Here is a 23,909-nt window from a genome sequence, read left to right as displayed (position 1 = left end):
CAGCAGGTGCCTCCGGCTGATTATAAATAATCAGAGTTTCGCCTCTTATGACCCCGGCCTATGGCGTCTACTCGCTGCAACACGGCCCCGCGATATGGTAACCAGCTCGTGTCGAGGGGTCTGCTGGGACTACAGTGTGCGGAACGCCGATACACTAGGGCCGGGGACACGTTCGACCACGAGAGAATATTTGTACGTACGTTTTGGTTACTGGTACGCCTTCGAGACACGCAGCCGACATCCGTTAAAATAATAAAGAGACATACGTACGAGAATGGCGGAATGGGCAGGGGGGATAAAAGAAAAATATTTTAGTTCGAGTATCGTTGTTCCTTTAACGATCGCCAATACCAACCGTTTCGAGAACGATATGTAACCAGGAGAGAGGCACACAAACGATCGAGATACACAACATAGCGGTTAACGATTCGGAGCAACCGGTGAATCGGCTTCCAAGTGAGCGAATGGACTCTGAAAGCCCAACGGGGGTTTCAACAGGTGCTTTCGCGGACCTGGAGTATGCAGGTATGCAGAAGTAAGCACTCGTCTCTTAAAAACCTCTTATACGTGCACACTCCACTTGTACACAAAGCGGACCCGTATATTTCTCCTTTCCGCCTCGAGGTTCCCCCCCCCCCTCTCCCTCTCGCTCTTTCTCTCCCTCCCTCTTTTTCTCCTCTCTCGTTCTCGCCGTTGCATCTGCAGCCACCGAGCATTGTCATATTCCCCGGCCGCGTAAGGGAATTTGAAAAGGACCATCGTGAGGAAACGTTTTGCGGTTAATAAGCTGTTGGTAAAACATGGTGGCCATTAAACGTGAGTTTTTATTACATAATGGAACTCGAAGCTCCTTTCGGGGGTCGTGCGTGCTTTTAAGTGTTAAGTTTGCGGTTATAATAGATCTTGCGTGTACCCCCTTCCCGCCCAACAACCCCTGTTGCTCACGTGAAGAGTATGCTGCGAAAAGTATTCAGGGGGTGGGGAGGGGAGGTGGACGAAGGATTGCAGATTTTTACGTCGCCGCTCCAGACACCACCCTGGCGAAACGCTCTGTGTTTTGTTGCGTTTGCCCTCGTAACACACGTGTCCCCCCGAGTAGGACGGGTGTGTATCCCGTCGGGTTCTTAAACCGGGTTACCTTTTGGTTTCCTGGCTTCAGAAGAGCACTAGAAGAACACCGAGGGCGGCGGTTTCATTGAAACACACTTTCGTTCCTGGGAAGACCGTACTTTAAACGGACCCGCTACGCACGGGAGAGGAGGGTATCAAAGGTGTACGGAACGGATCAAAAGGCACCGATACACTACCCGGTTTGGTTGTGTCAACGTTGACGGAAGTTCAAAGAGGGAACCACGGATGGTTACGGGGGCCGAAAGAAACGCGAAATATGGAATTCTGGCTGGCGAGGAGGAAGGGGTGGGGGAAGGGTGGTTCGTTGGTCCGGGTCAATTCCGTTCGAGATCACTCGAGGAATCAGGCTCTATTCTCCGGAATACTCGAGAAGATTAGACTGTCACAAGCTTTCCTCCGCGTTTCCAGGTTTCACAATAAGCCGCCGCGTAGCCCAGAAGAGGGCAGCCCCCGAGGGTAGTTGCATCGAGTGACCGTATCCACTCGAAACAAAAATAATTCTGACTCGGGGAAAAGACAGAGAAACGGGGGCCGAACAGGGAAAGAAAGAGAGAGAGAGAGTGGAAAAAGGCGAAAAAAAGGTATAGAAAGCGGACGCGCATGAAGGAGAAAGAAGGAAAGAGAGAAAGCTACGTAAGCCCCTCGACAATGGGGAAGATATTTTCTCTAATGAACCAAGACGAGTGCACTCCAGTGCCAATTACACTTCAACCGCGTTCTCCGTATTTCGCTCTACTTGACTTCTGTCATTTCAAAGCCAACGAAATGTTGGAGAGACAAGGCCGGTGGAAAGGGAGGGGCCGGAGGGATGGAGGGAAGGGCGAAAGGGAGCGGGATGGCCTGCTGTGTAAGAGAACTCCACCACGGATCCGCTGGCGATCGATGCTAAGCCTCCGTGTGCCTTCTCGTCTCGTTCTGAGCAATAAACCGTGAGTCGAGGGAACCGGGGCGGAGAGATAAGCCAGACAATTAATTCTAAGACGAATCTAAAGACGAAGAAACTTCGGTGATCCGCTTCTGGCACGAAATATCGCCTTTTTAGCCCCGATGAATGCCTACTTCGCTAGACTGAACCGTTAAACGACCTTCTTGGAGAGAGGAAATTGCACCAGCCAGTCAAAGAAGAGATTAATGAATTCTTTTATTATTCATTAATCAACCCTTCGCTTCTAGAGACATAGAATACGTCCGCGAGGCGACGTGTTTTTAATGAGCCACGGGAATAGCGCAATAATAATTAGTAATCTAACCGGTTGAAACAGAGAAGAGAGGTTTCGAGTTCCACCGGTATCAACGATACAATTGTAATCAAAACCAAGTACTCGTCTAATTAATGCAGAACGCATAGCTCGAGTTACGCAAACTAGACGTGCGATTTCGCGACGACAACGGTCCGTCTTAATTTAGCATAGATTACGCAGATCACAATAAACCAAGTTGATAGGGTCAGTCCGAGCGGTAAGCCTTGATTAACGGATTTAATTATGGGATTGTGTGTGAGGGCAGGATTGCAGTGGTCATTATGGAGGCCTTAGTAACCCGGTATCCCCCCACCCCGTACACCCCCTTTGCATGCACCTACGATACACCAATAACTATACACGATATTCGTGCTCGACCCCGCTCTACCACACGATCATACGACGAAATATATGTATATGTACATTCCAGCCGGCAATGGGTTCTCTCGGCTGACGAACAGGAAAAAAAAAGGATCTCTCTAATCGTCGTAAACGTATTACACGGTTCGTTCGAACGGTTTCATAATAGAGCCGTTAGCCACGGTATCGATTTCCCTCTCCTCGGTTCGATCGCTTTTACTGCATCGCACCTCCAGCGAGCCGTGAAAGGAACAAAAAGATCGTTACAAAACCGAAGGTGTGTCGCGTAACCGATCGTGAATATTTCATCCACCCTGTACATAGAAGGTTTATCGGGGCATATTACCGCGGACACGAGATGCCATAGACTCCCCGGTGACCCATAGGGAATAAGGTTTTAAACTTTAGAGGGCCCCCAACCCCCACTACTGTATGTCCCCTTAGCCCGTCTGGATCATAGCGGAGCGAGCATAGGAAAACGGTCGACGGCGAACGATAATTAAGTCCGTAATTAAAAGGCAGAATCGTGGCAAAGCCTTTCACGGTGGCTAAGCGACAAAAGCAATCGATCAAAGGGACACACAATCCCGTAGACTCGATTCACGTCGAGACGTTCGACGTGTACACACGGAGAACACGGGGAACCGCGTGTATACGTGCTCGGACCATTAAGGCTCCTATCATTTGTTACCATCAGGGATCGTTGTGTATCCCTTAATACCATGTTTCACGGGTCCGCGACTCGGCCCGTCGGAATATAAGCGTATTAACCAAAGTATTCCGAGCGTGTGCGCTCGTATTGATTCCCTCTGGCTGAAAACGGACACCCCCGAAAATCGTCGGTTCGCCATTGAAATCAATTGCGTGAGTATATTCCAGTCTCGATTACGAAGCTCTCGCCCGGGGACCTCCGTCCTCAAGACGTTCCACTTTGCATGAATTTCCTCCACCATCTCACGACAGCGTCTCCCGCGGAAGCTCTTAACAGTTTCCACGTTGCAACCTCGTGGTACGAGAGCCCCGTTGGTTAAATGAAATCACGGTCAATCTAACGTTATGTAAATCGGGCGCGGTCACTATCTGGTCAGTTTTGCATATGAATACCAAAGGGACAGAATGCTTACGAGGACGTGTACGGGAGACCTTAAGATGATGCTAATCAGTGCTCCTCCACGAAGAGGACGCCTGGGCCTCTATCCACGGTTCGTTTGGTTTAGTGGTTTCGAGGGGTCAGACGACAGTCAACGATACGGAGAGAGATTGTATTGGGTGAATGGCAGCGAATCCGTGTCCGAAGGTAAAATGGTAGGGGACAAGAGAAAGAAATTACGAGTTCGTCTGTTTTGTCTGTGTATTTCGATAATTTTCGAATAAAATTTCGAATTATCCGAGCGTTTCGGTTGGTAACTGTTTCTCGAAGTTGTCCTCGAGATATAGAAGTAGAAACGGATGAAAATTCACGGGGGAGGATATCACCGTGGCGATAACAATAAACCGCGACGGGTAGCCATGGCAGCCGTAGTATGCACTCGGAAGTATTTTTATCGGTGTGAGTTTGCGTCAACGTGGAATCTAATACAAAGTGGTAACTCGTGCACCGACCGCTTCTAATGTCACCGCACGGTTTCGATGACTGGCCTGAACCGAGTAATCCTACGCGGTAGCACCTACTCGAAAACGGCTAGGACCGGGATAAGTATTGTCCGGTCAGGGATCGTCGGGATTTCGTAAATTAAATACAGCCGGGGGACAATTGTTGCCCGTTTATCGACAGCAACGGTATTACCCCCGAGGGGTGCGCACCCTCTGATTAAAAATTCTCGCGTGGTTAAGCCTCTGATAATGATCTTCCCTAACCCCTTTCTGCCCGTGGGGTTTATACAGTATGGTCTAAAAACGATTGTACTTACTCAGTCAGCGTGCACAGGCGACGGGTAAAGCGCAAATGGCTCGGGGTCATCGCGAACAAGAGTTAACGATCGTTCTCAAGGGCGTTCCGCTCTTTTTTTTTTCATCTTTGTACATATTTTTTTCCTTTTTGCAGCGAACCTTATCGTGTTCGAGACTCTTTGATCGAGGTCTTGCGATCTCCTGTGTACTAACTTTCAAAGTCTTCAAGAGATTATCTGGAAGAGCGCATAAGGTATTAACAGGTACACGTTAGAACGAAAATTCTCAGATAAATGTGCGGATAAATATATATAGAATCGAACAAAGTTCTTCTTAATCGTGATGCAGTGCAGTTAGTTTTAGTAGTTGACTTTATATAGGATATAATGTTTCGGGATCATATATTTACTTTACATACTATATTTTTTATATGATATAATATTTCATAATCGCATTTTAATATTGTTGGGACTCCACTACAGTAGTACAGAGGAGATAAGAAAACATCACCATTAAAATGTAATGCAATCTTTAACCCTTTGACTGCGAACAGCGCTTTTTGGCATCCTTCATTCATTGTAACAAAAAATTCGGAAATGATCAGTATTAACTACTGTTGTTACATTTTATAAAATTTATACAAACAATTGGATGGTTTTTCAATTATTAACAAAAAATTTCGTAACATCGACACAGCGAGCATTCTGTTTCCGAATGGTACGCAGTCTAAGGGTTAATATTGTCTTCTACATCAAACATGATGCGTATAAACATCCAACAGGTTACGATATATTTGGAGGCCGATTATAAAATTCTAATACTGTACGTACATTTCGTGTTCCACTCCGATAAGTAAAAGAAAGTAAACTACAGCGTAAATCGAAAGCACCATCGATTACGAGCATAATTTTTGTTAACAGTCCGAGATTAAAGCGCATCGGTGATCATTCACGCCGCGTTGCCTAGATTCAAAGCCACGATTAATCGATACGTCAGTAGCACAGCGGCGGCACAGGGCAACCCTCTAAACGCGTTACAAACCGGCGAAGATATCATCTTCCAGCGGCGGTCGTTATTAATTAATACCGTAGCGAAGATTAAATGAATTCCTATTGAAGACGGCCGGCCCGACGGCGACGGGTAGACCGAGCGTGAAGTAGGCGGTTGCCGCGAAATTTGTCAGAAGGCTAACGACCCTCGTTATTAAAAGTAACGTTCCAGTGACCTCGCGTGATAATCCATTCGCTTGACAAATCGGGATAATTGCGAGGCCGCCCGCCCTTAATCACGGCATACCTCGCGAGCGGATTCGCTTCTCTCCGAAAAATTCCATTAAACCCCGTGTCACGCGCGCGCGTACTCGAATAATTGAAACATGGGTAAGGACGCAGCTGCCGAATTTTCTGATAAACGTTTCGCCGCGCGAAAAACAAAAAAAAAAAAGAAAACAAAAAAATAAAGCCGGACACACACGTAGGTGAAGGGACCTCTGTCTGGTATGGGGAAAAACACGCAAACACGAGGGTGAAAACGGCGATCGAGAACAGGCTTTCGCCGGTGAACTTTCATTAATTAAATATTCAAAATCGCCATTAATCCCGACCTTCCCCACCCCTCACCCCCTTGTGCCCCACTCCGCGGTGGTTGAAATCAGCCTCAACGAATCCCAACCGTTCCGGATCTCCGTGGCTTAGGCAAATGAAAGAGCTGCTGTGGCGCTCGCATGCAAATACACACTTTTACGCGCGAAACCCCGTCGCCCACGGCGCACGATAATAAATTTTTGCCACGGACACGCTACCGAGGCCTGCACCGCTCGACGTGTGACTAATGACGGGGAATTAACCTGAGAGCGTCACCGATATCCCTCCCTGACTGTTGTATTGTACCCGGGGAACGCTCAGGTGTTGCGGCGAATGAAAAAAAAAGGGTTGAGCTTTAATGGAAAACAGGAAGAAACAGGGAAAAAAAAGTATCGACAAAAAAGTTCGTAGTCATTGTGAACGTGTATGGGCAAGGTATGACAAATTCCGAAAGATCGATTAACGCGACCTCTGGTACCATCTTATGTACCCCGTACCTGTCGCCCCTCTAACCTCCCCCCGCGCCGTTTTTCTCCTCGCCCATTCAGATTCAAATACGAAGTTAACGAACAAGGTGATTTCGTAATAAATGACACAGGCAAAAAGTCGTGCGCGCATTCTCTCCTCTACCCCGGGTTAATTATTCAGACTAAGGGGGTTGTAAGCAGATTGGTCTCACCCCTAAGCCCCTATCTCGGTACAACGAGGGTGGCGCGCTCACCCAGGGGGGGCGACTCTCGGTAGAGAGAGAGATTGTCGGAGACTTTAAACCGCCCTTACTTACTGACTGGTGTCTGTGATTAGAACCAGAAATATGCTAAGCGGGCTTCCAATTATCGAAGATTCCTGCCTGTGGATTTATGGCCTCCATGAATCCAAGGGGAATGGGGAGCGGGGAGACGGAGAATTTACACGCCCGAATGATATCGTATTAGCAGTTTCGGCTAATAATAACTGTTTCGTCGCCGGACACATAATTGAATGCCCCCTCGCAACAAAAAGAGAAAAGTCGTTTCGACGGTGGAAGTGAATCCAGGGGGGGAGGGCGGACCATCGTCTTGTACCGCAAACACGATGAAATTAAGTGGCCGGCGACGACGTCTCGAGCGTGGAATATATTCGATTAAAAGTTCCCGGCTATAGAAGAACGTCGTAAAAATCAGAACCCGAGGAAAACTTTGCCGAATTGCAGCCAATGAGTTTTTCTAATCCACGGACGTACGACGACCGAAGAGAAAGTGCGCTACAAACGGCACGGAAATTCAATCCGCATGCGAACCGGAGAGGGCGGAAATTAATTCCGCGTCGGCGACAATAATTTCAGACGTGGGTCTCTTTCAGAACGAACTGGCCAGAAGGTGGGGGCGGCAGGAAAGGATAGCGGAAAATCGTACGAGAACATTGTCGTTAACTTTTACGAGGCCATTAACGTGTGCCCGTCTTCCGTCGTTCGGAGCCGTCGACTGGACACCGTGACGTCATCGCGAATGAAAACCAAAAGCGAAGAGGAAAAAGAAACATAGAAGATGAATTAGTGGCGACCACCGCGACGAGCATTCAGAGTCTTTGACCCCTTTCATACCCCGTCGCCCAATGTACGTGGAGAACTCCTCGGATAAATTCCGACGAAGAAACCGTACAAAAGCCTGGATTTACATATAAAAAGAGATCGGAACGATCGTCACGGGAGTGAATTTCAAATTATTCTCCTTCGCGAATGGACCTTAATTAAAATATTCGATTGAAAAGCGTCCATTTATAAACCACGAACACAGGGGAACGCGTAAACTGTTCGTAACGGGTGAAATTTGTTTTCATCAGCAGACGGCAGTCTGCGGTCGCCGGGAAAGTTATAACAAAAACGAAAAGATGAAGAAGGAAAACAGATCCAGGAAGACGGATGGTGAGGAAGGAAAAAAAGGGGGGAAGCAATAGGGAGAGACACCGAAGGACTTCGTTTTGGGATTTGACACGCGTATCTAAAACACAGGACGTGGGGGTCACGTGTCGGCCAGGCGGTGTCGCCCTTTCCTGTCAGGTCACGTGACCGTGCGTAAAAGGGTTGAGATTTTCCAGTACGGAATTTTTCCGTGGCACGACTTGACAGATCGCCGCGCTAAGTCTGACTGATACTCGTCCGCCACGGGCTTCGCTTTAATTATGAGATATTATTCCGTGTATCGCGCCCCTCGTTCGCGATCGGGTTTAATGCCTTTTTAAAAGGAGATCAGCTCCTCCTTCTCCATCGGGTTTGGGGGCCATGTGATTGCGGATACCTCGACGGGTCGGTTCGACACACACACACAAAGGACAATGGTGTCGCGGAAGGGGGGTGAGGGGCTCAGAACGAAACAATTAGCCAATGTACACCGGGCGTGTATTCGTTCTGCCGCGGCGTGAAACTCATCCCGTCGTCGGACAAAAGACTTTTACCATTTATACATTTCGGTCCTTTCGATTAAATTTCCCTCCGCGAGACCAGGACGGACAATGTTATTTCAGTCCCCGAGGGTGGGTCGTTTCACTCCGCGGCGACGTTGAAACTTCCGTGGATATTCGCGAAATTTCGAACGAGCAATCCACTTGCGAAAAGTTCTCGATAGTTTCTTAAACTTCGCGACACCGTTCCGGGTGTAATGTTCAGTTCGCCTATCCGACGTCCTTTAAAATTCGTAATCTCGAGAATCTTCGACCATTACCAGCGTTGCGCGCTTAATTTATGCAGGTCTGTATTCTTCCATTAAGCTTCCAATCGTGAAGTTAAATTGATTTTGTACTTGTTCGAATAAATCATAGCCGTGCCGTTTCATGGGACTGAAACCGATACTGTCGAGGAGGGTTCAAATGAATTCTTCCGTCCGCATGATTTCCCACTTCATTGCGTATTCACTCTTCACGGACGAAGGAAGATTGAGACACCAGAAAGGGAGAGGGGGAAGGATCGAGACAGAGCCACGGCGTGACAATACTATTCCGGGCATCCAAGGAGCCTGGAGCAGGAAAGAAACAGAGTGATGGATGCGCCCTGTAATCCGTGCTAACTTCCTGCGGGATTTGTCGGTGGATGCCTTCGGCCGCTTTTACAGGAAGCCGCGAGGCCCCCTAATTCAAATTTGGCCTAAAACCTCGAAATCAAGTCAAGTCACTAAGTCTCGAAGGGCTGCGGTGCGCGTTCCTACCCAGACGCCGTTCTAATTAACATCGTGTCGCTCTCGCGGCTTAAGCTGTACCGTTCAACCGGCCTTGGGTGTCTGTTCACTTGTCACGACAGAGGCGGATAGGGAGAGCTAGACGAAAAAGAAGAGGGGTCGAGACCGAATGGATAATATCCAGGTTACGGGGATCGGCGAATTCGAGAACACACGGTGTGTACATAGTATACGGTAGGAACGGGATTCAAATTTTCGCAAATCATTCCACCGAGGGTTCGGTAACCCCTTTCCCGGATTATCGGGACCCATGTGGCCTGAGCTCGCTGATGGCTCGTTACCAAACCGAGCCTCTCTTCGATAACCGACAGATATTGCTATTTATGAACGGCATTGAGCCCCCATCACGTCTCCGTCGACGCCTCTTTTGTCTTTTCCCTTACGTGTCTCCGTGGACGATACCGTTGGTTCCGGTCACGTCCGCGACACGCGTCGAAATGCGTCAATGAGATTCGTCTTACCAGCGAAGCTGTTGATCAGGACAACTATACTCGAAGATTCAAACCAGTGCACGTCTCTCACGGATACAATTTTACAGGACAAATGGTAACGTCCTCTTAAGTTACAACCCCTGATCCTTCAAGCAGACCCCGACCAGCGACCCTTCTAATGTTCCTAATGCTCGACCTCGCTGATGTCCGGCTTAAGTCGATGAAATAGACACAGTAGGGGTTCGTCGCTACGGTGGAACGTATATTCGTCACCTCATTGTTCGCCGTTGCAACTATGTTCCCGGCTAGATCGAGGCAATTAGGCTCGGAGATATAAAGACACACACCAGTACTATGAACAGTTGAACCATGAATCTTCGTGAAATAACCATGGGCAAGATCGCTGCCTCCGTGGAATTCGAAAATCGTAATCGGGAATATTACCTAAATCGGATTATTAATTCCGACCGTTGGTCCAAACAGTTTCAGAACTCATCCATCCGACCGGTGCCACCGATGTCCGACTTAAGTCTGCAAAGCGGCCTCACCCCAGGGTGGGAGGACACCAACGATGAACTAAGATATTTGTCACCTCATTGTTCGTCCACGAGCACACCCCGGGTCTAAGTTCGCGGACGGAGTTTAATGTCACGCAATTCCTGCGGTTCGCGAGACCGTGCTCCGCAAGGATTATTCCTGCGGGCAGGATGTCCTACGATATATCTTGCGCAGTTCGCCGACGTAACGAGCCCATTTCGAAACGTGGACCGTCTTCCTTGGCTTCCGCGCCGGTTCGTCGCGTTTCTGGAGGTTCAGTGGAGCTTGAACCAAGACGGAAACTGCATCCGTGAAACGGGTAACGACGGTAAGTCTTAATTAGCGCACGACATCCAAACGATGTGCAGAATTGTACGCTCGGAGCGTCGATGACGGACTCAGGTAGCATAACGAAACTCACGAGGGCATAATGCCGTTAATTATTGCGGCACAGATGAAAAGACACTATGGATGGGGGCATTAGTGCGCTGGTTGGTCGTGTCGTTCGCGGATATAATGCTGTTTGACCCGGTTTTATCGCTGAAACGGGCTAATGGGTTGATTCTGCCGCGAGAAGTTCCTTTAATTATTGTCGAGGAAAAGTCATAACGACCGGTAAACCGGTACACTCGAGAGGGCAATAAAGACTACGGCGAGGCAGTGCAACGTGCACGCGCGCGCACATGCGGCGGTATGCAAAATTATACCTGCGCAGGTAACCAAGGTGAATAATCTGCGACGACTGCGCAAAAGGGTCAAGCTTTGTTGATATAATTTCGCGACCTTACGTTTTACATAAAATTAACTGCGCGAGCCTGAGAGAGAATCGGTTACGAGCGCACGTTCTGCGCGTTCGGCTGTTACAGCAATTGCAACTGAGCCCGGTAATAATCGTGCGATGTAATGACACGTTAGCGTAACATTATAGCCGCGTCTGGAACCGCCGCCGCTACTTTCGTGACTGATGATCGAGACCGTGCAGAGTATCTGAAATATGTAACCGGCCTTATTACACCGCTACCGTATTGCGGAATATTAACTATCGAAAACGGCGCATTTGTCAATATAGAAATTGTAAGCATACCGCGAGTCGATGCAAATTACCAGACAGAATGACGAAACACCGTGCAGGCTAATCTTTATTCTGTTGTTCGTGTTACTTGTATTCATAGGCGTAATGATTGTAAATTATGTCGAATCAATATCGCAGACAACATTCTGTAAATTATGACCCGTAATGTATAACTGTCTGGAGAAATACCAGCAATTCGCTGGAATAGTATCGACACAATAGATAAGAATCTGATCAGTGTGTCGTAGCAAGAACTCCTCGAACGTTGACAAATGCACGGTCCTTAACCACGGGGAGACTGTTAATTTTCTAGATTCTGAGATATCCGAAGGAAGTCTGATTCACGTTGGTCACGGAAACGAATTATCTCTTACCCTATTTGTTTGTAGCCGGCGACAACGAAGGGACGACGGTTGTTCAGCGTACAGCGAAACCCACGAAAACACAGAGAGAGGAAAAAGAGGGGTGGATCTGTGGATCCCGAGGGGCCATCATCAGGGAAATTGGATTCGGCATTTTTCAAATCCCGTCCACCCATCCCCGCCTCAGAAAACACCGGCTACGGATGTTCGGTTTGTCTCGTCGAGAAACGTATTTTTATCCCTAAAAGGTTAGTGCTCTCCAATCAAATTAGATCGTTTTTGCGCGGGACGCTCCGAAGAAGAGGAATCGAGGCAACTGACACCTGGTAAATCGTTGCGATACGTTCTCGACGGAGCGAATCAACGGAGACTTTCAGCAAAATGAACGTGGCTACTGGATTAACAATATAAAAGAAACAGGAATTCGTGAAAACAGTAACAGTTAGACTGCGGATTTTATGCACTTATAGCCTGTATAGGGCTTTGTGAAATATAATACAAGACGAAACTTTCATCAGGTGCAACGAATTTTCTATTTTATGCTGCACCCAATAAGATACTTAACCTGTGATGGGCACACTTCATTCCAGCACCCATTGTAGGCACACTGGTGCAAATAGGGATTCTCAAACTTTGATGTCATATAATTTTTAAAAATAGTAAAAAACTACATTAAAATTAGAAGTAGTAAAAAATAGGAATAACATTTGAAATAATAGTAATGTTAAAGTAAAACGTATATTTTTGATAAAAAAAACCCTTCACAAGAATCGATTGATGACACCCATATTTCGTGGAAAGTTTTATCTTTTTCATAAATGTTAGTTAAACAAGGTAAAATTACAAAAAATCTCAACGCTAAAAACCAATGTGCCTACTAGAAAAAAAAGAAATCCCTATGTTTTGTTCCTTGTCCTTGTAAATTAAGTCAGGACAATGTCATTCTGCATAAAAATCGAGGGTCTCGTGATATAATATTCGCGATAGAGACGGGGTATAAGAGAAGAACGGAGGCACGATGATTTTCCAGCGTGTTCGGCTTCGTCACCTCGAGACAATTCCTCATTTCGCGGTTCTGCCACGAAGATTAAGATCTACCCCCTTAAAGTCGCATCTCGCCAGCCAGCTCGCGGGCCAAAGTTTCCGGCTCGGCACTAACTCATCGCCGCCAGATAATGTCGGCTGATGTATTATTTATCCCCGGCTGTCGGCGCAATTATTCATTCCGCTATCACGTGGCCCGCTCCCGTTTCCGCTGGGAATCGAAACGAATTCGTACTTATTATCGCGGCCAAAGGCGGAGACCCGCATTGACACCTACCATTTTTCTCGGGGACCGCTCCCTTTAACGGCCCTGCGTATACGGTTTCACTGAACGGCGATCTTAATTGGGTGTGGCCCTGGGCGTTCGCGGATTCGCGAAGGAGTCGCCATGTCGCAGAGGTGAACAGAGGAGAGAAGGAAATCAAGAAATTCCCCGATGATTTTGTAATTTCGCGGCTAAAAAGTCGATCCTGGGAGCGCGTTACTCGGATAATCGAGGCGTGACCGTAAAAAATTCTTCAACGAACAGTCACCGGCACGCGAATCCTTGAACACCAGAGGGGGTGGGGCGCGCGCGCAGAGTTTCAACGAATGGAAATGTAATTGCCGGTGGAGATTAGCCTGGCCTGAGAGCCACTTCGAAAGGCAGAGTTCCATGAAACGAGAGCGCATCTAGTTAGGTACGTTTACGAGAGTTCGCGATGGAACGGGGCGGGGGGGGGGAGCAGAGCGCCGTCATAAAACGTAAGCACGGTAGAGATTTCCAAGTGTGAAATATTTCAGTCTAATCCAGCAATATCATAAAGAACCCCACCGGAGCGGCGAGGCGACCGCCGCGACGAGCCAACCGAGTCGTAACCAGGCATTAGGGCTGTTTACAAAAGGCCCTTCGATACCGCGTCGCGGAACGAAATCGTCGCCGTGGACCCCCGAACTAGGAGTTCGTCTGCGAAACCCACCACCTGGGTCCAACCCCGCCCTTATTATCAACAATCGTAAAATGCTAAATTGAAAGTCCTCGAAGAACAAGGAGGGCCGCCCCCGTGAGCCCGAGCAAATTGCGACAGTGAAAACGAAATTTGTGGCCGGAGCTTTTCCACGCCGGGTAGCACAACCCTGATACACGCTTAAACGAATACGCTCGGGGTTTTTGTAAATGATCCGACCGAGATGGTGAGAATTTCAATTAATTCCAGAACCGTATAGACCGGGCAGTTCTGTTCTGTTGGGACAAAAAAGTTAGCTACAGAATGGCTGGGAGACGGTTGGGCCAAGAGGTTAAGGGTCGGTCCTCCGAATTCAATCTGTCTAAAGTGACAAGACAAATGTCTCGGTGCACTTCTTCCCGATCCGCCCGTGACGGAGCCACGGGTCAATTAGCCAAAAAATTGGGACGCCGCACGAGTGAACTGCCGAGAAAAAGTAATTCGATTGAAAGGGAGCAAGCTATAGAGATAAGTGAGAGAAGATGCCAGTCATCCCCTGGTAATTAGTCAAGGGTCGCTTGAGTGCTGGTCGGAATTCCGAATCTGGTATCATCCCCGCAGAGCCAACTAGGGGGGTTGTTTCTTGGACGGAAGGATAAGCCCGGATCTCCACGCTCTGATATCGTGGATAAAGTTTCGCGTCTCTCGGTCGGATTTGATTGATTAGTCGGGCACGGAATGGAGTGTCGCGATTGTTAGCGGATATAAACCTGTGCGGGGAGATCTTTCGTTTTCTCTTCTGATAGCATACAAGATTGATGGAAATCGTCGATATAAAAATTACGACTTCTTCCACCGACACTGTATCTACATAGAACAAGCTATGAACGAGGGAAATAATTCAATATCACTGGTGGCAAAAATTCATCAATCTCGGATTCATTTTGCTCATCGTGAGCTTCATAAGCTCACGGAAATCTGTGTTTTTCCCGAAATTCCCGTTAAGCCGGCTTTGACCGTTCCACCAATACCGACGATCCACGGGATAGCAATGTGTATCTACACTCCGATCGAATCCACGCGATGGAACGTGACACGTGAACCGCAATACCGTGTATCATTGTTCCTGTCGAAGGTGCCGTTTCATAAAGAATCCTAACATTTCAAACCCCTCGACGAAAAGGCAAGTGAAGAGTGCCCGAAATGTCAGTCGCGATGAATGGTACGACCTATGTCACCGGACGATAGGCTACGTGACATTTCGCGGCGTATCCGTGACCGGTGGCAACCTCGAATTACTATCGTGTAGCACGCGCGTACGTACGCGCCACGCGGCGTGTACCGGGGGAATGTTACGTAGGTGTGCTCTCCAGGACACTATGGACTGTCCGCCAGTCCAGTGGGTATACGTATTGGACTCTGGACAGCGGTCATCTGTCACTGTCAACCATCCCTTCCCGACCACCTCCTGCTCCTTCTCCTGTGTACGGCCGGGTGGCGCGTCACCGTGGAGGAGTACCGACGAAGGGAGGATCGAACTCGAACACCCTCCTACCCTCCCCCCTCTGTACCCCGGGGTAGCACGTGCCCGATGCCTATATCCCTTATACTGTGTATATATGTATGCGACTGACTACATAGATACAGGAGGTATCCTCCACGTATGACCGTGAACGATATCGCGAGGCACATAATATATAGGCGGTATAAATAAAGCGCCATACTGCGTTAATTACGATCGACTGTCGCATTAAACGTGAGATCGTCTCAAAATAATTGAGGGCCGGTGGTTGTAATGCGGGTGGGCCTTGTATAGATGCAAGGTGGAATTAATCGAGGCCGGGATTGTTAACGTTATTGTACATGGACGGTGTCACTGATAATCGTATACAAGGTTAATGAATCGACGTTTCTCCACGGTCCGCTTACGTATGGTAACACAAGCGTCTAATGTACCGTCTCACGGCAAACATTGATACCCCGTGTATTGTAGCGCAACGAGGTCCGTACGTCGTGTGTGTTTCCAGCATTGTGATTATAATACGGAACAGATATCCGTACGCGCCGCGTAACATTAGGAAACACGACTTAATTGAACCGACACTGTGTACGCTGAGGATATCCCCCCCGGCGGCGGATCACTTGGCATAATGTTTACCCCGGCGTTAACGCTCGGCTCGACCGATCCCCTAACTCAAAATCAACAGCTGAAAGCGACAACGACGTGAAATCTTGTACAGGCGATCACCGACTAATGTATCGTTCGATTGTTTTTCTCTTTGGAGAACTTTCTACCTGGTGCTACCGTGTACACGAGTGGCTGGCTTACGCAATCGGCGTACATTACATATATCGTCGGTGCATTGCGTAATGGGGATCAATGCTACCGATATACGCCTAACTTAAACGGAAGACGCCGGTGTCTACAAATCATCAATCGATATTCCGGCACCATCCTCTCTCTCTATCTATCTCCTTCTGGAGATACATCCGTTAGGCAGTACCGCGGCTCCTTCGACTCTACTCGGGTGTACAGTGATTAATAACTAGCCGTTCACGTCGCATTACTCATCAATGTTGCGCGTAGACTTCCGCCAGACGAGCGTTACTTACGAGTCTGCGGTCGCGGAACGGTACGACCGACGACTTCTCTTCTCCAGGCTAGGAGCACCGATATTAACTTTGGTAGAGTTTCAGTGGCGAAGGACCACACCACTAGGACGATTTTTTTTTTGTCGTAATCGACCTTCCAGATCGTACGCCCGAATACCGTTACCACAGAGAAGAGATAAATATTAACAACCCGTTCTCGTAACCATGAACAGCTCACCGCAAAATGCAGATGTGCGACACTGGTTGGCGAAGTATTTAATGCGTGAAATACTGCTCGCTGTAAAAGTGTCAGTGTCCCGAAATACGTTACGACTATCGCATCTCTACGTTTAATATGCGGAACAGCTTCGATTCCTATGTACAGAGTGTCTAGGAAGGATTCCATTGCTTGAAATCGAAAGGTTGGATTGAAGGCATAAGAATTGTGAGGAAATCTTTCGGTACTGTTAGATCCTCTTTGGAACCTCCAATACGCTAACCACAATCCACAGTATCTCAAATACCTAGAGGAACCCCTGAGATGACACTCAGGACAATTAAAGATCCCACACTGCGAAAACTTCTTTGGGACTCTTTGAGACTCTTTAAGACTCCTGAAGATATAGGGAACCCCTTTGGCATCATCACAGACTTCACAGACCTCCTGAAACTTACAGAACCACGCAAAATTTCTTTGAATCCTCTGTAAGTTTCAAAAATCTTGTGAGGAAAATCTAGGACTCTCCAAATCTAGGACTCTCCAAACCTCCGAAGCCTCTAAAAATTTGTGGAATTTTCTAGATTTCCTGATACTCTCTATACTCTATGGCTTCACGACCTTGCAACTCTACAAATGCTCCGCTAACTCTCCTCTGGGATTCGATTTTTGAAAAATCGTATATTACGACGAAGTCGATTAAACGGGAGTCTAGTTGCTATACCCAAAATCGATTTATCAAAGATGGAAACAAACGAAAAAGAGACTTTTGATCTACATTTTTCATTTGTTTCTGCAAATAGAATCACCTATTCCCGTGCCTACGACGCCTTACGAGACACTCTGTATAACCAATCCTCGAGTATAACCTTTCATATCTGGCGGAAGAATGGTCGCAGCGTTTCGGATCGTCGCAACAATATTTTACAATCTAACGGATTTTACGACCAATTCCCAGCGGGCCCGCAGCTCTTCAATCTTCCTCAACGCGCCTATGAATATAAATACGAAGGCGGCAGTGATTTATGCTTACCAACGAGAATGACTGGAAGGAGAGAAAAAAGCCGTGAGGACGATTCAATACTTGGAGTCCCATTTTATGTCGCGGTCAGTGTTTATGCCCCAGATTTTAGCACCTCCCCGAGGGCATTTGTGGTTCCTCCCTGTTGAGAGCTCACCAATTTTTACGGTCTCGCCTCCTTCATTCTTGTTCTTAACTCCGTCCATCTCCTCGCCCTTGACTCACTCATAAACATAGTCTTCAATCAAGTAGCTGAACGACACGAATCAAATATACGATGAACAAAATGACGCCTAAGAAAAGCCTCTTTATCCTCTTCCGAAAAAAAAACCAAAAACAGTTTCCATCGAACAATATTGTTTCAAAAGAAGTTAAAAAAAAAAAAAAAAGAGGTAAAAACAGAAGAAAGGAAGCAAATATACGCGAAACAATCAAAACGCGACAAAAGCGACGCTACCCGAAGCTTTCATGAACGTGCGTTCATTGTGCACAGCACGCTTTTGCGCGGCGTAAAAATTGAGCGGCACGGATCACAGAAAAAAAACGGCGCGGGTCCATTGTTTTCCGTGTACAAAGGCACCCGATGATGGTATTCCTAAATTTCGTTGTAGAGCCCGAAATCCGGCGTCGAGTCGTTATTAAGTCTTGATCCGGCGTCTGTATGCCGGAGCGGGGCCCCAGCCCATTGTTCCAGACAAATCTGACGTTACGAGTGCGATCATCGATCGGATTCCCCCTTTCTTTGATCGACAGGTAATGACAGTTTAAATCGTTTCATCGGCGACGGTACAGCCGATGTCGCGGCTCGTTTAGATTTTCCGTGGGCGAGCCCGTCAATAATTTTCCATCCGGTGCGTAATCCTTTCCGCATGCACCGTGTAAGCTCTCCGTGTGTGTACGCCCGCGGTCTCCGTTGCGCAATACGCGTAATGCATTTGATCCGCGCTAAAACGCATTCGGATGCATCGCTCCGACCGTTTCTATGCGCTTATACGGGAACTCCACAGCCTCGAAAACTCTGCCCGTCGCCGTCCTGGGGGAAGATCCTTGTCGAAGAATGCCCCGATATCAAGTGGTAAAGCGCGTCCCTACCACCCCACCACGATCCCCCAACCAACGACGACAACGACGTTCTGTTAGTCCGTTATGTTGCAAATATGTTGCTCTGCTGGTTCCTCTGTGTCACGGATTTTCTCGAGCTTTATTCTGTCGTCGGTATTATGCAGTGTATACCACTTAACCCCTCGCCCACGTGAAATATCTCTCTCTGTCTTCTTCACGTGGATGGAGAATAAACGTCGAAATCATACGAAAGAATAAGTGGTAGCGTGATCAACCGAGTGGGTTTCCACGAAGTCATAATTTTCCGAAACTTCAATCACTCAATTTTCTACTTTCGTGACAGCTATAATATCAACGATCGAAGTCGCTTCTCGCGTGACGATTTACGGCATGAACGTGTGATGCGGCGTCGTTAAGGATGGAGTTTATGGACCGTTTTTCATTGACGGCGCATTAAAGGGACAGAAATATGCGGGTTCCTTAACAGATAAATTACTACTATTACACCGTGGTCCATTAGAATATCAGCAACGGTTACGGTTCAGACGTAATGGTCGTTCGTGCAACCATGTGTTCATTGCTCGCGATATAATTAAATGTAACCTTCCTATAATTTTAGGAACCTACCTTCTACTTACAATTTACCAAAAATAAAAGTATCATTAATCACCTGCAACGGAGATCAGTCGAATTTAGAAGACCCCGTACATCACGAAAATGGTACGAGCAATGTGTCACAGTTGACCAATCGTCAGAAAGACGCCAGCAGAAAAGCATCGCTGGTGGATGGTTCTAAGGAGTTCGGCATAAATAAGAAAGTGGAACGAACGTATCCACGTTCGTAATTTCCATTTTCTCCGCCCAGTGTCGCGGTATCGGGAGATCGATTGTAGCTGGGTAAAGCCGACTGAATTCCAAGCACGACGGATAGACGACAAGTCGCACGGAAATAGAATGATGATGTCTCGTGGAAGATTCGTTGTCGTTGGCCGCCCCGATGTCACCGTTCCGTGTGTGTCAGATCGTTGAATCGATCGTACGCGACAAGAGTGGCGCGTAATACAAATTGCAAACGCGAAAACGTGGCACGGCCGCGCCTCACGTCTCCACGGGAGAGTGAAAGGAGAGAAGAAGCGGGTGGCATCGAGTTTGATAAATGACAGCGGACTCGATTTCTGCCCGGGGTGGGAACGGGAGAGGGTAGGAGAGGGGGTTGGACGAGTACCGCCTGATGTAATCAACCGTTGTATTATATAACAGGGTGACTTCCCAGATTAGGAGGGTCCCGGCTGCCTTCCCAACGATCGGCCGATCGTTTCGTCGTGTACGAACACGGAGGCCCGAGTTTCATAGGTGTAATTAAACTCGAGAATATTTGGAACACTCGGCGAGGTGCCTCGACGTCCGATAGAATGAAATATTGGAGAGAGAATGCTGCTCTGTGGTGGATGGTATTATAATTTTATGATCGTGATGGGAACTCCGGTACCCCGAGAATTACGATTTTTTTTATTAAATCTCCAGCAGGTTTGTAGGGGACCTCGATAGAAGTATCAGACTATTTTTCGTTTTTGTTGATGTTCGGTTCTTTAGGATGAAACCACCCCTTAAAGGTTAATATGTGTTATCCTATTTTTCTGTATATCTTGAATATTACGGCAGATATCACAAAACTGTTAACATTAATAGTTAATGGCTTTTTATGCCCCATAAGATTGTGTAATAAATTTGTGAAAAATTTGTTTTTTAAAAACAAATAAGCGAATAAACGAGGTATTCAAAGGACTTTAAAAGTCATGACTTAGGCATACTCGAATGCATTACTTCAATAATTAGTTTTTTGTTACTTTGCTCTTTTATCGAAATATAGAAATCGCTTCGAATTTTTGAAATGTAATCTGTAATATTTTACTGCAATTCGAAGGATTATTGGACGTTGAGTACAAAAATATTACGCGTTCAAAGACCACTAATTAAGGAGGTATACGCATATATGAACATGTAGTCAAAGATATACAACCAACATCTCGAGAACTAAGCTATCCACAACTGCACATGCGTTTCGAAATATGTATTAAAGGAGAAAGCAATCTCGAAGCTAAATGCGCACTTTCGATTCTGTATCGGGTCGAAGAAAGACGATAATGCAATTCGTTACGCGTGCATATGCCACTTATACATATACGTATACATGGCCAGGCGAAAATTTCCAAGCTTCCGAGAAAAAGTGCGAATCTATTGAGCAGCCGTGTACCCTATGTCTGTATGTGAGAGTGAATCGCGTACACTTATTGAAAAGACGACTAATAATGTCAGAACTTAATTGTTACTTTCAGTCGGGCTCGGTGTACGGTTACCTGCGCACAATTTTCTTATTACCCGTTAATGATGCAAGAAGTCTCGGAGCTCCGCGCGGCCCAAGTACGCATAAAACTAGCTATTACAACGGCCGCTTTTACAACACTTAATGCTAGTTGTATGTCGGGCCGGGCTGAGAGCATAGCCGTATCACTTTTTGCGACCGTTCCGCATCGCGTTTTATACGGCCGGTACACCGCGATAACTAGTTTTCATGCCGGGCAATAAAACGTTATTCTTCGCCGGCGAATAATTATTCGTCATTAATAAAGGCGAAACGCGTAGTATCCTATCGATACCTATTAGGTGTACCAGGGTATTAGGTGTGGTAATCCACCGTGACTTTAAATTCTGAGACGATATTATTTTATATCGAAAATATCATCTTGTATCTTCTCCGAGGGGATATAAAATATAGGATACAAAATGAAATAGCAACAGTTAGTCAAGAAAGTATTAAAATCTGTTGGTAATAAACTAAACCATTGTTCGTTCAACAAGACGAATCAGTACAAATAACTAAAATATTCACATGTTAAGCTCAGCTATTAGCTGATAGCTGTATCTGTCATCACCTCCCTTTGTTTATATTGTAGTTACTGAACTCGATTCATTGATTGAGGTATAGTGACCAGGCATGCGCAGGAAGGCGTAACATGGTTGCAACGTTGTATGAGCAACATGTAGCAAATGAGAAGTATTTCAGTGAATCTTGATAGCGTGATGATTTATTGAACCGTGACAATTTTACGTAGCATTGGAAGAAGGCAAGTTTAAAAATTCTGTGAATGCATGAATATTTATCGGAAGTATCTTATTAATGACATACTACGGCAATTTAATCGGTTCCAACGTACTCTGTTAATGGAAACAACTTTTTTTGTGTCGTGGCCATCGTGCACTGAATACGGGCTGCATACCTTGCAGTATAGTATTATATTTGCTACAAACGGAGACACGAAGTTTGCAAAGCTACAAAGCTGCACTTTATTTCCCCAGCATGTAAACGTGATCGTCACGAAAAATAATATGTAATAATATAAATATTTTAAAATAGTACTCCTTCATTTTTATAACAAAGACCTTTTTTAATCACAGTCCCATTAAAAGAGGTTTGACAAAAAGCCTCAGTCATATGTCAAAAATAATAAACACATTTAGTACTCACTTTTTCAAGATTCTGATTTCTGCTAGTCTTCATTTCTTCCAATCACGATTGAAAATCTTTAGATTTTCAGTTCTAACCTACCGTACATGAAACAAAATATCTTTTGATCTGAGACTAATTACATCGATACAAGAATATCAACCCTTTATTGGAGAACCATCTGAATTTGAGTAGGTGATATTAATTGCGTTTACCCTATAATTCCTTCACTCCCATAGAAGCAAATCCAGATTTCTTTAAGAAATCGTGGATTACTTATTGGTATTACCGAAATACGTATCGGGATAAGGTGTATCCGGTAGGGCACAGTAAATCGGTACGGTAAATCGGTGCGATATCCAACGTAATCGGAATCTCCCGGAAAACAATGGGAGTACGGTGGCATTAAGGGACCACTCCGGGGTCCGAGATTACAACGGAGAGAAAAGTTAATCTTAATAAACGAGGGCAATCAGGAGGACCTTCGCGAAAGGTAGTTGTCGCCGCAAATGCTCGGCCCATGCAAATGGCGCGGCCCCCCAAAGCCGGGGCCACTGTCTGGCGGAAGGCTAACCCTAAGAATTTACATACTGACGCTGGCCTCTCGTTTCTCTCGCCTACCCCCCCACCCACGACCCTCTTGCTCAATCCAGTGCCTTTTGTCCGGCGCGGAATGTCCATCAACTTTTTGTCCGTCGAGCACGAGTAAATAGGAGAGTCAAATGACCAGAGCAAGGGCTTTAAGGGCGGCGAAATGGGGGCGTCCCGAGGCCCTTTTATTTGCTGATTCCGTGCGGATTGTTTCGTGATTTAGCATAAATGTTTGATTAGATTCTCGTGCGGATAGAAGCACCGAACGGACAACAAGGTCCCCGCGCTCTGTTTGCATGACGAATCGTCAATGACCAACTCCAATCGAGTGGACGTAATTATTTAAATGTCCCGGCGTTTCAACGCTCCTTCACGGCGTTAAACTGTTCCCGACGATGTGGCTATTGACATTCCCGGTAATACATAACATATCTCGAAGATACCGATAAACTGAAATAATCGAAACGTGTTTCAAGTTCAACGAGTCCCGTGTGTGTTTACCGCTCGTTAGATAACTATCGTTCGAAGCTCTCTTGCCTGCTGTTAACGGTACGTGGACGGTGACATATGGAAATGTTGACACAGACGTTGTCACGATTGAATCAATTGTAACGTCTTTATCGCGGCGATGATACCACTTAATTACCATTTAATAATGATACACATAGACGCATACGCACACTTCACCCGATTTCAACTTGACGCGACCAAAAACTTAACGACGTTACCGAAACAAGAAGTGGAACACGACTGACATACCCCTCGAACCGCAACCCAATCCAGGTACACGTATCTCGTGCCACGGCATCGAGGCTAGGTCAAGATAATAACAAAAACATTTTTCCAACTGTTTCTATTATCGCGTGCGTGAACAACATAGTAGCGGTCGCAGCGCGGCCTCGGGGCGCTATTTTAAGATTCTTACAGCCTTCGATCACCGCGGGCGTAATGAATTACGTCGCTAATTTATAACATCGTTAGCCACACGTACTATCGGTAGCGACGTGCAATTTATTAGCAGCCAGCGTCAGCATTAAAACATATTACCTCATCGCCACCTAGCCGCCGATGACGCGAAACTCTTGAAACGAGGAGACATCCTTGTATGTATCAAAGGGGGGCTCACCCCCCCCCC

Source organism: Dufourea novaeangliae, unplaced genomic scaffold (assembly GCF_001272555.1).
Source record: "Dufourea novaeangliae isolate 0120121106 unplaced genomic scaffold, ASM127255v1 scaffold56, whole genome shotgun sequence".
In the NCBI taxonomy this organism is placed as follows: domain Eukaryota; kingdom Metazoa; phylum Arthropoda; class Insecta; order Hymenoptera; family Halictidae; genus Dufourea; species Dufourea novaeangliae.
This window is presented reverse-complemented; position numbering follows the sequence as displayed.